This window comes from Hypomesus nipponensis, chromosome 12, assembly GCF_054491055.1.
Source record: "Hypomesus nipponensis isolate SF chromosome 12, ASM5449105v1, whole genome shotgun sequence".
In the NCBI taxonomy this organism is placed as follows: Eukaryota; Metazoa; Chordata; class Actinopteri; order Osmeriformes; family Osmeridae; genus Hypomesus; species Hypomesus nipponensis.
In genome coordinates this window covers 16,725,001-16,732,500 of record NC_140372.1, presented here as the reverse complement: position 1 = coordinate 16,732,500, position 7,500 = coordinate 16,725,001, and the positions used below count along the sequence as shown (strand labels likewise).

General features: G+C 46.8%; 22 non-coding genes and 3 pseudogenes across 22 annotated transcripts; all 25 read left to right on the top strand.

Annotated features, from left to right (window-relative positions):
* The first annotated feature begins 176 nt into the window (after positions 1-176).
* Positions 177-295, top strand: LOC146264232 (5S ribosomal RNA; annotated as a pseudogene).
* A 194-nt stretch (positions 296-489) lies between these two features.
* On the top strand, positions 490-608 carry LOC146264231 (5S ribosomal RNA). Its single transcript, XR_014728388.1, has one exon. It is a non-coding gene; the product is annotated as a 5S ribosomal RNA (ribosomal RNA).
* A 178-nt stretch (positions 609-786) lies between these two features.
* LOC146264230 (5S ribosomal RNA) lies at positions 787-905 on the top strand. Its single transcript, XR_014728387.1, has one exon. It is a non-coding gene; the product is annotated as a 5S ribosomal RNA (ribosomal RNA).
* A 182-nt stretch (positions 906-1,087) lies between these two features.
* On the top strand, positions 1,088-1,206 carry LOC146264229 (5S ribosomal RNA). Its single transcript, XR_014726642.1, has one exon. It is a non-coding gene; the product is annotated as a 5S ribosomal RNA (ribosomal RNA).
* A 182-nt stretch (positions 1,207-1,388) lies between these two features.
* Positions 1,389-1,507, top strand: LOC146264228 (5S ribosomal RNA). Its single transcript, XR_014725855.1, has one exon. It is a non-coding gene; the product is annotated as a 5S ribosomal RNA (ribosomal RNA).
* Positions 1,508-1,681: 174 nt separating this feature from the next.
* Positions 1,682-1,800, top strand: LOC146264227 (5S ribosomal RNA). Its single transcript, XR_014725854.1, has one exon. It is a non-coding gene; the product is annotated as a 5S ribosomal RNA (ribosomal RNA).
* Positions 1,801-1,970: 170 nt separating this feature from the next.
* On the top strand, positions 1,971-2,089 carry LOC146264226 (5S ribosomal RNA). Its single transcript, XR_014725853.1, has one exon. It is a non-coding gene; the product is annotated as a 5S ribosomal RNA (ribosomal RNA).
* A 170-nt stretch (positions 2,090-2,259) lies between these two features.
* Positions 2,260-2,378, top strand: LOC146264225 (5S ribosomal RNA). The gene has a single exon (XR_014728386.1). It is a non-coding gene; the product is annotated as a 5S ribosomal RNA (ribosomal RNA).
* A 178-nt stretch (positions 2,379-2,556) lies between these two features.
* Positions 2,557-2,675, top strand: LOC146264224 (5S ribosomal RNA). Its single transcript, XR_014725851.1, has one exon. It is a non-coding gene; the product is annotated as a 5S ribosomal RNA (ribosomal RNA).
* Positions 2,676-2,857: 182 nt separating this feature from the next.
* On the top strand, positions 2,858-2,976 carry LOC146264223 (5S ribosomal RNA). Its single transcript, XR_014726631.1, has one exon. It is a non-coding gene; the product is annotated as a 5S ribosomal RNA (ribosomal RNA).
* A 178-nt stretch (positions 2,977-3,154) lies between these two features.
* Positions 3,155-3,273, top strand: LOC146264222 (5S ribosomal RNA). The gene has a single exon (XR_014725850.1). It is a non-coding gene; the product is annotated as a 5S ribosomal RNA (ribosomal RNA).
* Positions 3,274-3,449: 176 nt separating this feature from the next.
* LOC146264221 (5S ribosomal RNA) lies at positions 3,450-3,568 on the top strand. Its single transcript, XR_014725849.1, has one exon. It is a non-coding gene; the product is annotated as a 5S ribosomal RNA (ribosomal RNA).
* A 170-nt stretch (positions 3,569-3,738) lies between these two features.
* On the top strand, positions 3,739-3,857 carry LOC146264220 (5S ribosomal RNA). The gene has a single exon (XR_014725848.1). It is a non-coding gene; the product is annotated as a 5S ribosomal RNA (ribosomal RNA).
* Positions 3,858-4,035: 178 nt separating this feature from the next.
* Positions 4,036-4,154, top strand: LOC146264219 (5S ribosomal RNA). Its single transcript, XR_014725847.1, has one exon. It is a non-coding gene; the product is annotated as a 5S ribosomal RNA (ribosomal RNA).
* Positions 4,155-4,328: 174 nt separating this feature from the next.
* Positions 4,329-4,447, top strand: LOC146264218 (5S ribosomal RNA). Its single transcript, XR_014725846.1, has one exon. It is a non-coding gene; the product is annotated as a 5S ribosomal RNA (ribosomal RNA).
* Positions 4,448-4,619: 172 nt separating this feature from the next.
* LOC146264217 (5S ribosomal RNA) lies at positions 4,620-4,738 on the top strand. Its single transcript, XR_014725845.1, has one exon. It is a non-coding gene; the product is annotated as a 5S ribosomal RNA (ribosomal RNA).
* Positions 4,739-4,908: 170 nt separating this feature from the next.
* Positions 4,909-5,027, top strand: LOC146264216 (5S ribosomal RNA). Its single transcript, XR_014728384.1, has one exon. It is a non-coding gene; the product is annotated as a 5S ribosomal RNA (ribosomal RNA).
* A 178-nt stretch (positions 5,028-5,205) lies between these two features.
* On the top strand, positions 5,206-5,324 carry LOC146264215 (5S ribosomal RNA). The gene has a single exon (XR_014727705.1). It is a non-coding gene; the product is annotated as a 5S ribosomal RNA (ribosomal RNA).
* A 182-nt stretch (positions 5,325-5,506) lies between these two features.
* On the top strand, positions 5,507-5,615 carry LOC146264214 (5S ribosomal RNA; annotated as a pseudogene).
* Positions 5,616-5,787: 172 nt separating this feature from the next.
* Positions 5,788-5,906, top strand: LOC146264213 (5S ribosomal RNA). Its single transcript, XR_014725844.1, has one exon. It is a non-coding gene; the product is annotated as a 5S ribosomal RNA (ribosomal RNA).
* Positions 5,907-6,080: 174 nt separating this feature from the next.
* On the top strand, positions 6,081-6,199 carry LOC146264212 (5S ribosomal RNA). The gene has a single exon (XR_014725843.1). It is a non-coding gene; the product is annotated as a 5S ribosomal RNA (ribosomal RNA).
* A 174-nt stretch (positions 6,200-6,373) lies between these two features.
* On the top strand, positions 6,374-6,492 carry LOC146264211 (5S ribosomal RNA). The gene has a single exon (XR_014725842.1). It is a non-coding gene; the product is annotated as a 5S ribosomal RNA (ribosomal RNA).
* A 184-nt stretch (positions 6,493-6,676) lies between these two features.
* LOC146264210 (5S ribosomal RNA) lies at positions 6,677-6,795 on the top strand (annotated as a pseudogene).
* Positions 6,796-6,973: 178 nt separating this feature from the next.
* Positions 6,974-7,092, top strand: LOC146264209 (5S ribosomal RNA). Its single transcript, XR_014725840.1, has one exon. It is a non-coding gene; the product is annotated as a 5S ribosomal RNA (ribosomal RNA).
* Positions 7,093-7,266: 174 nt separating this feature from the next.
* On the top strand, positions 7,267-7,385 carry LOC146264208 (5S ribosomal RNA). The gene has a single exon (XR_014728856.1). It is a non-coding gene; the product is annotated as a 5S ribosomal RNA (ribosomal RNA).
* Positions 7,386-7,500: the final 115 nt, after the last annotated feature.

Below are 7,500 nucleotides of genomic sequence, written 5' to 3'. Positions count from 1 at the left end.
TTTGCTCATTCACTTAGAAACTGAAATCTTGCAATATGCACAAGTAGTCCTTCATGAAAGGGGCTGGAAGCTGTTTTCATTTTGACACGAGAGAGAGAGAGAGAGAGAGAGACCACCTTGCATTGTCAATTGCTAAATCTGTATATGGATAAGTAGCCTATGGTTGTCAACTTATTTTGTACGGCTATACCAGCCTGGCAACGCCCGATCTCGTCTGATCTCGGAAGCTAAGCATGGTCGGGCCTGGTTAGTACTTGGATGGGAGACCGCCTGGGAATACCAGGTGCTGTATGCTCTTTTGCTCATTCACTTAGAAACTGAAATCTTGCAATATGCACAAGTAGTCCTTCATGAAAGGGGCTGGAAGCTGTTTTCATTTTGACACGAGAGAGAGAGAGAGAGAGAGAGAGAGAGAGAGAGAGAGACTACCTTGCATTGTCAATTGCTAAATCTGTATATGGATAAGTAGCCTATGGTTGTCAACTTATTTCGTACGGCCATACCAGCCTGGCAATGCCCGATCTCGTCTGATCTCGGAAGCTAAGCAGGGTCGGGCCTGGTTAGTACTTGGATGGGAGACCGCCTGGGAATACCAGGTGCTGTATGCTCTTTTGCTCATTCACTTAGAAACTGAAATCTTGCAATATGCACAAGTAGTCCTTCATGAAAGGGGCTGGAAGCTGTTTTCATTTTGACACGAGAGAGAGAGAGAGAGAGAGAGACCACCTTGCATTGTCAATTGCTAAATCTGTATATGGATAAGTAGCCTATGGTTGTCAACTTATTTCGTACGGCCATACCAGCCTGGCAATGCCCGATCTCGTCTGATCTCGGAAGCTAAGCAGGGTCGGGCCTGGTTAGTACTTGGATGGGAGACCGCCTGGGAATACCAGGTGCTGTATGCTCTTTTGCTCATTCACTTAGAAACTGAAATCTTGCAATATGCACAAGTAGTCCTTCATGAAAGGGGCTGGAAGCTGTTTTCATTTTGACACGAGAGAGAGAGAGAGAGAGAGAGAGAGACCACCTTGCATTGTCAATTGCTAAATCTGTATATGGATAAGTAGCCTATGGTTGTCAACTTATTTCGTACGGCCATACCAGCCTGGCAACGCCCGATCTCGTCTGATCTCGGAAGCTAAGCAGGGTTGGGCCTGGTTAGTACTTGGATGGGAGACCGCCTGGGAATACCAGGTGCTGTATGCTCTTTTGCTCATTCACTTAGAAACTGAAATCTTGCAATATGCACAAGTAGTCCTTCATGAAAGGGGCTGGAAGCTGTTTTCATTTTGACACGAGAGAGAGAGAGAGAGAGAGAGAGAGACCACCTTGCATTGTCAATTGCTAAATCTGTATATGGATAAGTAGCCTATGGTTGTCAACTTATTTCGTACGGCCATACCAGCCTGGCAACGCCCGATCTCGTCTGATCTCGGAAGCTAAGCAGGGTCGGGCCTGGTTAGTACTTGGATGGGAGACCGCCTGGGAATACCAGGTGCTGTATGCTCTTTTGCTCATTCACTTAGAAACTGAAATCTTGCAATATGCACAAGTAGTCCTTCATGAAAGGGGCTGGAAGCTGTTTTCATTTTGACACGAGAGAGAGAGAGAGAGAGACCACCTTGCATTGTCAATTGCTAAATCTGTATATGGATAAGTAGCCTATGGTCTTCAACTTATTTCGTACGGCCATACCAGCCTGGCAACGCCCGATCTCGTCTGATCTCGGAAGCTAAGCAGGGTCGGGCCTGGTTAGTACTTGGATGGGAGACCGCCTGGGAATACCAGGTGCTGTATGCTCCTTTGCTCATTCACTTAGAAACTGAAATCTTGCAATATGCACAAGTAGTCCTTCATGAAATGGGCTGGAAGCTGTTTTCATTTTGACACAAGAGAGAGAGAGAGACCACCTTGCATTGTCAATTGCTAAATCTGTATATGGATAAGTAGCCTATGGTTGTCAACTTATTTCGTACGGCCATACCAGCCTGGCAACGCCCGATCTCGTCTGATCTCGGAAGCTAAGCAGGGTCGGGCCTGGTTAGTACTTGGATGGGAGACCGCCTGGGAATACCAGGTGCTGTATGCTCTTTTGCTCATTCACTTAGAAACTGAAATCTTGCAATATGCACAAGTAGTCCTTCATGAAAGGGGCTGGAAGCTGTTTTCATTTTGACACGAGAGAGAGAGAGAGACTACCTTGCATTGTCAATTGCTAAATCTGTATATGGATAAGTAGCCTATGGTTGTCAACTTATTTCGTACGGCCATACCAGCCTGGCAATGCCCGATCTCGTCTGATCTCGGAAGCTAAGCAGGGTCGGGCCTGGTTAGTACTTGGATGGGAGACCGCCTGGGAATACCAGGTGCTGTATGCTCTTTTGCTCATTCACTTAGAAACTGAAATCTTGCAATATGCACAAGTAGTCCTTCATGAAAGGGGCTGGAAGCTGTTTTCATTTTGACACGAGAGAGAGAGAGAGAGAGAGAGACCACCTTGCATTGTCAATTGCTAAATCTGTATATGGATAAGTAGCCTATGGTTGTCAACTTATTTCGTACGGCCATACCAGCCTGGCAACGCCCGATCTCGTCTGATCTCGGAAGCTAAGCAGGGTCGGGCCTGGTTAGTACTTGGATGGGAGACCGCCTGGGAATACCAGGTGCTGTATGCTCTTTTGCTCATTCACTTAGAAACTGAAATCTTGCAATATGCACAAGTAGTCCTTCATGAAAGGGGCTGGAAGCTGTTTTCATTTTGACACGAGAGAGAGAGAGAGAGAGAGAGAGAGACCACCTTGCATTGTCAATTGCTAAATCTGTATATGGATAAGTAGCCTATGGTTGTCAACTTATTTCGTACGGCCATACCAGCCTGGCAACGCCCGATCTCGTCTGATCTCGGAAGCTAAGCAGGGTTGGGCCTGGTTAGTACTTGGATGGGAGACCGCCTGGGAATACCAGGTGCTGTATGCTCTTTTGCTCATTCACTTAGAAACTGAAATCTTGCAATATGCACAAGTAGTCCTTCATGAAAGGGGCTGGAAGCTGTTTTCATTTTGACACGAGAGAGAGAGAGAGAGAGAGAGACCACCTTGCATTGTCAATTGCTAAATCTGTATATGGATAAGTAGCCTATGGTTGTCAACTTATTTCGTACGGCCATACCAGCCTGGCAACGCCCGATCTCGTCTGATCTCGGAAGCTAAGCAGGGTCGGGCCTGGTTAGTACTTGGATGGGAGACCGCCTGGGAATACCAGGTGCTGTATGCTCTTTTGCTCATTCACTTAGAAACTGAAATCTTGCAATATGCACAAGTAGTCCTTCATGAAAGGGGCTGGAAGCTGTTTTCATTTTGACACGAGAGAGAGAGAGAGAGAGAGACCACCTTGCATTGTCAATTGCTAAATCTGTATATGGATAAGTAGCCTATGGTTGTCAACTTATTTCGTACGGCCATACCAGCCTGGCAACGCCCGATCTCGTCTGATCTCGGAAGCTAAGCAGGGTCGGGCCTGGTTAGTACTTGGATGGGAGACCGCCTGGGAATACCAGGTGCTGTATGCTCCTTTGCTCATTCACTTAGAAACTGAAATCTTGCAATATGCACAAGTAGTCCTTCATGAAATGGGCTGGAAGCTGTTTTCATTTTGACACAAGAGAGAGAGAGAGACCACCTTGCATTGTCAATTGCTAAATCTGTATATGGATAAGTAGCCTATGGTTGTCAACTTATTTCGTACGGCCATACCAGCCTGGCAACGCCCGATCTCGTCTGATCTCGGAAGCTAAGCAGGGTCGGGCCTGGTTAGTACTTGGATGGGAGACCGCCTGGGAATACCAGGTGCTGTATGCTCTTTTGCTCATTCACTTAGAAACTGAAATCTTGCAATATGCACAAGTAGTCCTTCATGAAAGGGGCTGGAAGCTGTTTTCATTTTGACACGAGAGAGAGAGAGAGAGAGAGAGACCACCTTGCATTGTCAATTGCTAAATCTGTATATGGATAAGTAGCCTATGGTTGTCAACTTATTTCGTACGGCCATACCAGCCTGGCAACGCCCGATCTCGTCTGATCTCGGAAGCTAAGCAGGGTCGGGCCTGGTTAGTACTTGGATGGGAGACCGCCTGGGAATACCAGGTGCTGTATGCTCTTTTGCTCATTCACTTAGAAACTGAAATCTTGCAATATGCACAAGTAGTCCTTCATGAAAGGGGCTGGAAGCTGTTTTCATTTTGACACGAGAGAGAGAGAGAGAGAGACCACCTTGCATTGTCAATTGCTAAATCTGTATATGGATAAGTAGCCTATGGTTGTCAACTTATTTCGTACGGCCATACCAGCCTGGCAACGCCCGATCTCGTCTGATCTCGGAAGCTAAGCAGGGTCGGGCCTGGTTAGTACTTGGATGGGAGACCGCCTGGGAATACCAGGTGCTGTATGCTCCTTTGCTCATTCACTTAGAAACTGAAATCTTGCAATATGCACAAGTAGTCCTTCATGAAATGGGCTGGAAGCTGTTTTCATTTTGACACAAGAGAGAGAGAGAGAGACCACCTTGCATTGTCAATTGCTAAATCTGTATATGGATAAGTAGCCTATGGTTGTCAACTTATTTCGTACGGCCATACCAGCCTGGCAACGCCCGATCTCGTCTGATCTCGGAAGCTAAGCAGGGTCGGGCCTGGTTAGTACTTGGATGGGAGACCGCCTGGGAATACCAGGTGCTGTATGCTCTTTTGCTCATTCACTTAGAAACTGAAATCTTGCAATATGCACAAGTAGTCCTTCATGAAAGGGGCTGGAAGCTGTTTTCATTTTGACACGAGAGAGAGAGAGAGACTACCTTGCATTGTCAATTGCTAAATCTGTATATGGATAAGTAGCCTATGGTTGTCTACTTATTTCGTACGGCCATACCAGCCTGGCAATGCCCGATCTCGTCTGATCTCGGAAGCTAAGCAGGGTCGGGCCTGGTTAGTACTTGGATGGGAGACCGCCTGGGAATACCAGGTGCTGTATGCTCTTTTGCTCATTCACTTAGAAACTGAAATCTTGCAATATGCACAAGTAGTCCTTCATGAAAGGGGCTGGAAGCTGTTTTCATTTTGACACGAGAGAGAGAGAGAGAGAGAGAGACCACCTTGCATTGTCAATTGCTAAATCTGTATATGGATAAGTAGCCTATGGTTGTCAACTTATTTCGTACGGCCATACCAGCCTGGCAACGCCCGATCACGTCTGATCTCGGAAGCTAAGCAGGGTCGGGCCTGGTTAGTACTTGGATGGGAGACCGCCTGGGAATACCAGGTGCTGTATGCTCTTTTGCTCATTCACTTAGAAACTGACATCTTGCAATATGCACAAGTAGTCCTTCATGAAAGGGGCTGGAAGCTGTTTTCATTTTGACACGAGAGAGAGAGAGAGAGAGAGAGAGAGACTACCTTGCATTGTCAATTGCTAAATCTGTATATGGATAAGTAGCCTATGGTTGTCAACTTATTTCGTACGGCCATACCAGCCTGGCAACGCCTGATCTCGGAAGCTAAGCAGGGTCGGGCCTGGTTAGTACTTGGATGGGAGACCGCCTGGGAATACCAGGTGCTGTATGCTCTTTTGCTCATTCACTTAGAAACTGAAATCTTGCAATATGCACAAGTAGTCCTTCATGAAAGGGGCTGGAAGCTGTTTTCATTTTGACACGAGAGAGAGAGAGAGAGACCACCTTGCATTGTCAATTGCTAAATCTGTATATGGATAAGTAGCCTATGGTTGTCAACTTATTTCGTACGGCCATACCAGCCTGGCAACGCCCGATCTCGTCTGATCTCGGAAGCTAAGCAGGGTCGGGCCTGGTTAGTACTTGGATGGGAGACCGCCTGGGAATACCAGGTGCTGTATGCTCTTTTGCTCATTCACTTAGAAACTGAAATCTTGCAATATGCATAAGTAGTCCTTCATGAAAGGGGCTGGAAGCTGTTTTCATTTTGACACGAGAGAGAGAGAGAGAGAGACTACCTTGCATTGTCAATTGCTAAATCTGTATATGGATAAGAAGCCTATGGTTGTCAACTTATTTCGTACGGCCATACCAGCCTGGCAACGCCCGATCTCGTCTGATCTCGGAAGCTAAGCAGGGTCGGGCCTGGTTAGTACTTGGATGGGAGACCGCCTGGGAATACCAGGTGCTGTATGCTCTTTTGCTCATTCACTTAGAAACTGACATCTTGCAATATGCACAAGTAGTCCTTCATGAAAGGGGCTGGAAGCTGTTTTCATTTTGACACGAGAGAGAGAGAGAGAGAGACCACCTTGCATTGTCAATTGCTAAATCTGTATATGGATAAGTAGCCTATGGTTGTCAACTTATTTCGTACGGCCATACCAGCCTGGCAACGCCCGATCTCGTCTGATCTCGGAAGCTAAGCAGGGTCGGGCCTGGTTAGTACTTGGATGGGAGACCGCCTGGGAATACCAGGTGCTGTATGCTCTTTTGCTCATTCACTTAGAAACTGACATCTTGCAATATGCACAAGTAGTCCTTCATGAAAGGGGCTGGAAGCTGTTTTCATTTTGACACGAGAGAGAGAGAGAGAGAGAGAGAGAGAGACCACCTTGCATTGTCAATTGCTAAATCTGTATATGGATAAGTAGCCTATGGTTGTCAACTTATTTCGTACGGCCATACCAGCCTGGCAACGCCCGATCACGTCTGATCTCGTAAGCTAAGCAGGGTCGGGCCTGGTTAGTACTTGGATGGGAGACCGCCTGGGAATACCAGGTGCTGTATGCTCTTTTGCTCATTCACTTAGAAACTGACATCTTGCAATATGCACAAGTAGTCCTTCATAAAAGGGGCTGGAAGCTGTTTTCATTTTGACACGAGAGAGAGAGAGAGAGAGAGAGACTACCTTGCATTGTCAATTGCTAAATCTGTATATGGATAAGTAGCCTATGGTTGTCAACTTATTTCGTACGGCCATACCAGCCTGGCAACGCCCGATCTCGTCTGATCTCGGAAGCTAAGCAGGGTCGGGCCTGGTTAGTACTTGGATGGGAGACCGCCTGGGAATACCAGGTGCTGTATGCTCTTTTGCTCATTCACTTAGAAACTGACATCTTGCAATATGCACAAGTAGTCCTTCATGAAAGGGGCTGGAAGCTGTTTTCATTTTGACACGAGAGAGAGAGAGAGAGAGACTACCTTGCATTGTCAATTGCTAAATCTGTATATGGATAAGTAGCCTATGGTTGTCAACTTATTTAGTACGGCCATACCAGCCTGGCAACGCCCGATCTCGTCTGATCTCGGAAGCTAAGCAGGGTCGGGCCTGGTTAGTACTTGGATGGGAGACCGCCTGGGAATACCAGGTGCTGTATGCTCTTTTGCTCATTCACTTAGAAACTGACATCTTGCAATATGCACAAGTAGTCCTTCATGAAAGGGGCTGGAAGCTGTTTTCATTTTGACACGAGAGAGAGAGAGAGAGAGAGAGAC